Source organism: Buteo buteo, chromosome 2 (genome assembly GCF_964188355.1).
Source record: "Buteo buteo chromosome 2, bButBut1.hap1.1, whole genome shotgun sequence".
In the NCBI taxonomy this organism is placed as follows: domain Eukaryota; kingdom Metazoa; phylum Chordata; class Aves; order Accipitriformes; family Accipitridae; genus Buteo; species Buteo buteo.
In genome coordinates this window covers 71,192,545-71,199,956 of record NC_134172.1, presented here as the reverse complement: position 1 = coordinate 71,199,956, position 7,412 = coordinate 71,192,545, and positions in this window count along the sequence as shown.

The following is a 7,412-nucleotide window of genomic DNA, read 5'->3' as shown; positions in this document are numbered from 1 at the left end:
GGTTTAATTCTGAGAGAGAGAGCAGTTATTTTCATATAAAGGTCTGCTTAGCTACCCTGAGAGAGGTACTGACAAAACTCCATAGTGGAAAGATCATAAACACAATCTCAAGGAAAATGACTTTTCACTTATATATTTTTACATGTATTGGCAAGAAGAAAGCATGTAGATTAGTTCTGTCAACAAACCTTTGAAATACAGGTCTCTCCCTAATCTATAAACCTGATGGAAGAGAACTCGGCCTGAGGTATCCTTGTGTAGAGGGCAGTGAAGGGAGTTCAAACAATTCCTTGCACTTGAGGCAAGATACGAGTGTCTAGTCAGTTCTAAAGTCTCGGTTGGTAATCAGTAATTAAAAAAAACCCATCCAGTGTTGAATCACTTAAGTCGGTGCCATTTTTTGTACAGTTGTTCTCACTCCCATAATGCCAAAGGCAAAGAAATTGCAGCTATCACCCAGGCCAAGTCAAGCTGTAATTAGTACAGAGGATATTGTTAATTGTTAAGTATAGTTTGCTGTCAGACAGTGTCTAGGCTAATTCAAGTCTTGCATCCTTTATCTAGCATGTTTTGGTTTTACACTACAAAAGGATACATAGAGAATTCAGTCTGTAAATTTAGATAAAATCTGTGATCCTAGTGTAATAGAAGGTAGATTACAGCTATGTGAGCAAGACTTAGACAAACCCTCTTATTTTGTCACTTTGTGATTACATTTTTTGTGTGGTTGTTCTCACTCCCATAATGCCAAAGGCAAAGAAATTGCAGCTATCACTCAAGCCAAGTCAAGCTGTAATTAGTACAGAGGATATTGTTAATTGTTAAGTATAGTTTGCTGTCAGACAGTGTCTAGGCTAATTCAAGTCTTGCATTCTTCATCTGGCATGTTTCGGTTTTACACTGCAAAAGGATACATAGAGAATTCAGTCTGTAAATTTAGATAAAATCTGTGATCCTAGTGTAATAGAAGATAGATTACAGCTATGTGAGCAAGACTTGGATAAACCCTCTTATTTTGTCACTTTGTGATTACAAAATTGAAAAGAGTTTGGACTGCTTTCCATTTCTGTCTTCCACAGCATGGTTTGCTTAATGAGCTATAGGAAAGCACAGAGAAGAGTGCAAGTGACAGAACAGTGCCTCTCCAGGTTTTTAAAGTTACTGGTTTGCATCTTTTGTTTTGGAGAAGGGGAGGAAGAACCTCCTGAAGTTGATTTGTGCTTGAAACCATCGTGCAGCTAATTTTATTGCTACAGATTTATGAAGTATCATCTAAGATAATTTTTTTTCTGTTGTGCATTCCTAGCATGGTTGGAGTGCCATGCAGTGGGTGTGGTAGCATGCTTAAGGAGTCAGGGCAAATTCATTTCAAGTCACTGGAACCAACGTAATAAAAAGTATTAATCACTGGCTTGCTTTCATCACAAGGAGCTGATGTATGAGGAAGGAATGTGATAAACAATTTGATTTCAGATAAAGGTAGGAAGAGAGGCAGGCTTTTTGACAGTTGTAACACAAGTTTATAGAGCTATTTTAGTCACAAGTTCTGTAAAACCTGTGATTCAGACTTGATCAAGCTATTCATGGCATGTTCAGTTTCAGCTTCTGTGAAGTTGAAAGACAGGTTGGGTTTCCTAATCTCTGGACAGTTGGGGAAGTTTTTGGGGAGGCCTTTTTTTTCTTTGTTTTGGTGTAGAAATTCGATCACTAAGTCCACCATGGAGTGTAGTGAGATTCTACCATAATGCTTCTTTCCCATCTTGAGACTTCCCACTTTTTAAGTGGAATGGTATTCCATACAGCCCTCCTGGGAGTTGAAAGAATACTTCCAAGAATAAAGCATAGAAAATGTCTACCAGTGTATGTTGACTGTTATTGATGACCCACCTACACTTTTATTGTATAGTTCAGGGCTTATGCTGTTTTTATATTTAACATAAACTATTCTTTACTTGGACTGTCAGTGCAAGTTCAGAAGAGTGATTGTTAGATTCAGTAGATTGTAATCTGATCTTGTATTGGAGTTGATGAGAGGTTAGGGTTTTTTTGATGGGAAAAGAAAAATAAAGGGGAAAAGAGAAGCTTTATTTTAAAAAGTGGTAAAAGGTAATACGACAGATTCTCCTGCTTTCTTAAAAAAAAAAATCTGTAATTACAGACTTTCATTTTGATACCTAGTGCAATTTTCATACATTAATCTTGCATACCAGTTACATTTCCCTACAAAGAGGGGAGTTTTGGAGGACAGTCTATACACTTGGATAACTGCATTTTCAGCATATTAGGGACATATGAGGTAAATTGCTTTTACCTTTCTCTTAATCAGTGAGTGGTACAGACAAACCATTTGTGTCCTAAACACATCTGATGTTCACAAATGCAAATAATATTGTAGAGCACTATTTATAGGTGCCCATGAAGCCATGGAAATATGGTTCATAACGTTCTGTTAATACTCTTGATCCTGGGGCAGGATATATGAATTTACAAATGTTGCATTAGACAGAAAGAATTTGAGAAGGGTAGCTTGTTATATTTTATTGCCATGAAATACAATCCATACTAACAGCACTACACAAACACAAGAGCAAAGCTCATTAAGTAAACCCCACTGCATGGCAGTTTAGCTAATTTACTAATAATAGTAATATTTACATGATACTGGTATAATAAGAACTTAATTTCTTATCCTGAAATTGTGACAGTTTCGGGATTTTGTGGATTTTAATTTTGGTTTGGGGGGTTTTGTTTTGATTTTCTTTTTATTTTCTTGGGGGAGGGAACCAATAGTTGGTTTAGTAATGAACGTATTTGTTTTTTAACTGTACAGCTATAAAATGACTTTTAGGGTCAAAGTAGTGATATAAAAGTTTGTTGCTTTTCTTCTGCAGAAATCAGCAATACAATACAATCCTACCAATAGTATAGTGGCTGTGTAGGTACAAGTATATGAGTTTAGTTCAAAGTGCTCTCCAGCTAGGGACGGCTTCTCCTTTTCTGGCTAGGTTTTATCAATACATTTTTTGTACAGGTACCTGGGAAGGCTTGAGAAATGTTTCTGTATTGAAAAAAAAAAATACTAAAGAACTGCAGTACTTGGGTTTAAATATCTACTGCAGAGAAGCTAGGAGCGTGTAAGTCCAAAGTAATATACACTTCATATTTTTGCTCAGTAAATAGATACTACAAAATACTTACATTGTTAACTGAAGAACTAATGCTACTTCACCTGTTAAAGATAGGATGGACCAGAGGAGCAACCAGAGAGTTAAGATGGAAGAATTTCTGTGTTCTGATCCTGCCTCTGCTTTCTTTGACTGTCAGCAAAACAATTAGCCTTTTTTTTCCCCCACTCCTCCTCCAGGCACCTTTAGTTGTTACTTTGATGCAATATTTACTTACCTGTCAAAATGAATTACTTTTAAAGTTCCTATATAAGATCTTTTCCAATAAAGTATTTCTAGTTTCCTAGGGTTGTGGGTTTTTCTTTCAATCTGTGATTTTTTTAAGTTTTGTCTAGCTTTATGGGAAAAGTTGTCTTTGTATCATGCTGCCTGTCAAATAAACATTTGTTTCTGATATGCTATAAATCTAGATCAGTTTTGGAAACACATTTAAACTCATTCACACAAAATATTCCCATAAATTAAATGTAGGTACCATACATGGGAATCTGCCCAAATCTAGAAGGGTTGCATAGAAAGGAAGGACTAGCAGGAATATACCCTAGTAATCAGGGACACCAAAGCTGTCACGCCTTCTGCCGTAGAATTGAGACTGTAACAAACGTGGGAGCACTGTGAAAGCCAGCTCTGCTTAGGACTCCTGAGATGGGTGTGCTTGGTAGGCTGAGAATATTCTCAGGATGTACTGCTGTGGAATTACTTATTTATTAGGCAAGAGAAACTGGTGAATTGTTTCAGATTTTCTTATCTCTGCAGAAGTTTTTCTTTTCATTTGAATGGGAATTCTGACTTTCAGCTAGCTCTAAGAGGAGACCCTTAATGGAGGATGTGTTGCAAGTACTTCTTAGAAAGTATGCCATTTGTCCCAGCAGTGGATGGTCTGTAGAATATTTCCATGATTTTTCTTGGTTAGGGGCTTTAGTTGTGATAAACTTCTGAAGTTTTTTGAAAATACTTTCCTGACAAGTCAAAAGCTAATATTGATATATTAATTTGTATTCTCTGAGGTTTCTAACTAAAACAATTAAAAGCTTTCAAAGCTTTTTCTTCACAGTTGTCTAGTAATCCATTTCTGTTCAATGACTCTGGATTACCTTGAAATTCTTCCTTATTTAAACATGGTTGTACTAATCACAGCTGACATCTCACACTTGCACACGTGTATAGAGTTTAATGATGTAACTCTTCTGACTAAAGTGTTCAAAAGAAACCATGCTGATGCTTGAGCTGTATACGTCAACAGATGATACTTCAGTGTTTCTTTCCTGAAAGTAATTTGTGAACATTACTTATTTGTCTTTCCAGTACTCACTTGAGTATTCCTCATCTAGAATTTGGAACAATTATGACAGATCAAGGGGATAATAGCTCCAAAATTTCTTTTAATCTTCACTAGGTACAGATTAGAATTTTAGTTTTGTCTTATTCTTAGAGAATTAGGTAAGAAAGCTCTGCCTAATAAACCTTTTGGAATAAAGCCTTTGCTTTTAAGCTTGTCTGGAAAGCATGTTATCGCTACTTGTGAGTAAAACAATGCCCTCTGCTAGCGGCTGTAACCTAGAATAAGTAATACTTGAAGTGCCATCTGCTGAATAATGAGTACTTGTGCCTTTCACTACAAAGGAACGTTTTTATACAGAATGGCCGTTGATAGATCTTAAAATTATTTGTGAATACACACAGTATGCTTATACAGCAAATTATTAGGCTTTGTCAGTTGTTAAAAGTCATTTCCTATCAAACAAGGATAACATTTGAGCTTTAAAGTGAACGAGCTACTATGGATTCTACCAGTTTAATCTTCTATAAATATCCAGCTCCTGTTGCCCAGCACCTTGCTTCACAGCTAGATTGGGCTGTGTTGTCTTTATGTCCTCATGTCCTCCAAGGTGTGATGTTTAAACACTCTGCATTGCTTGTCAGCGTGTGATTTCGACACCACTTAGTAGCAAGTTTGTAGATCACTCTCATAAGCAAGCCCCTCCTGCCCCATACTTCCGCAGGTACTGTTTCAGAAACCTTGCATTTGACTCCCTTTGCCTGAGCTCGCATGCTTTTCTGTGTCTGCCTTCTTTCAGAGCTGCCCGAAACAAATTTGTGTCCTCCAAGTTGGCCCTACTGCCATGTCAAAGTGCTTTGACGGAAAGGGGAGTAAGCGCAGGACCTGTTAGGGTTCTGTGACTTGTCTGACTGTGAGAAAATTAATCAGTTTCGCAAATGATACCTGCATCCAGTTGCACAAATAGCGATAGCTTTTTGTAAAATAATTCATTATTGCTCACTATGATTGAGTTATTACTGGATAATTCGCGAGCCTTCCAAGATTGCTCACGCGTGCTCAAAAAGGAGTACTGGAAGCGCCTGCGACGCTCGTGGTGCAGCACGGACCGGACTGCACTACGTATGTGCAGAAGGTGGGTTAGCCACTCGAGAGCGGAACCTCCTGGGGATCGTCCCTTTAGATCACGCGTGGGAGGTTTTCCCTGGCTGCCGCGGGCGCTGCTGCTGGCCGGGGAGCGGCCGGCAGGGGGCGCTGCGCGCGGCGGCGCGGCGCGGGAGGGGCTGGGGCGGGCGGGGCGGGGCGGGGCCCGGGGGCGGGGCCTGGGACTGGCTCGGGGTGAGCGTCGTCTTTAGCTGCTGGTTATCGTCGTGGCCGTGTCTGTACCAAGTGTTTCTAGTACAGTAGCTGCTCTTGGAACGTTGCGTGTATTCGTAACCTTATCTGTGAAATTAACCTTACGGTCGTTTAATTATTTCATTGGTTTATTGTTGAAAGCGTAAGATGAAGTGAGCAACGTCTTAGGAAAGTGTAAAACCCTTATTAGGAACCTTTTTTAGGGAAATATAAAACGATTATCATATTTAGACAATTCAAATTAATTTAGGCTTTTTCTCCTCAGTATTGTTATGCCCGCATACATGAACAAGGCAAACCCACTGTAAAACTACAGAGTTTAAACAGACAGATATTTGTACATTAACATAATAGAACTGTCACTGTTTATTAACCAAATAGTACTGATGCAGTGGTAATAAGTAAAAACAGAAAAGTACAAGCCAAGGGGAGTAGAAAAGCAATTCAATTTTTCCATGTATGTCACGTTTGGAAATACTGAATCCATGTGAGTTCAGCCACTGTCCCAGCTGCATTCAGCTTTTAGAAGATATTCTTTGCTTCTGTTGGCTCATCTCTTAGTTTCCCTCCTGAGTTATAATACTGTGAACTATAAACTTCAGTGCAGATAGAGGCACAAAGGAGCAAAAATAATCACGTGCTTAGAATTCTGGATGTGTGTAACTACAGTTTAATCTTACTATAACACACCCTCAGAAACTCTGAGTAAATCCTCTTTTTGTAGGGATGCTTTGTTATAACATGGTCTGAAGTTTGTTGTGTTACAGCAACAAAAGCACCTAGTCAATATATTGATAGATTGATAGATAATCCAATTCTATGCAGATTACTTCATATTTATTAAAATGTAAGTAGCATTCTAAAATTAAAAGAATATGAAATAAAAAAGGGTGAGGTGGAGACACAAGCAAATGTTTGCCTACATATTGCTTGCGTTAAGAGCAGCAAGAAAAAACACTGTTTTCTCCAAGTCAGCCTGGTGTGAAGGATCGTATTAATAGGCCTAACTACTGAGTTATTATAAACAGAGTTACGGTTTATAGCAGCCTTTCTAAAAGTCACTTTAGCTTGGATCTTCCTGAGAAGCCTGGTCTGCTCACAGAGTTTGCTGTCTGTAGTTCAGTTGGTTTAGAAAACAAACAAAAATTACTTAATTCAGTACTTAAACAATGAAATCGTAGTTAATCTGATTATGCCAGAACACTGGTGAGGCTGAAACACTGAATGTATAATGTTGTTGCAACCATCCTGAATATTTCATTGTAAAATGATCTTTGTATATCATTGGCATACTACTTGATAGACAATGAGTGGCCGAATTTGTGAAGTGCTTTTGTGAAGTGCTTTGAGCTCCTTGGAAGAAATGTACTAGCATTTTTTTAATGTCCCTTTAGGTCTGAGAGACATCAGAGTGTGTTTTATTTTTTCATTGTAAATATTACAATGGTGCCAGCAATGGAGTATTTACTGCTTTTCATATGTGTGAGAATACTAAACATATGTATTTTTAAAGGAAATTCCAGAATAATGTGAAACTAGCTTGTAACAATAATTTGTAGGTTTGTGTCCATTGTTTTCAAGAATATGTAAAT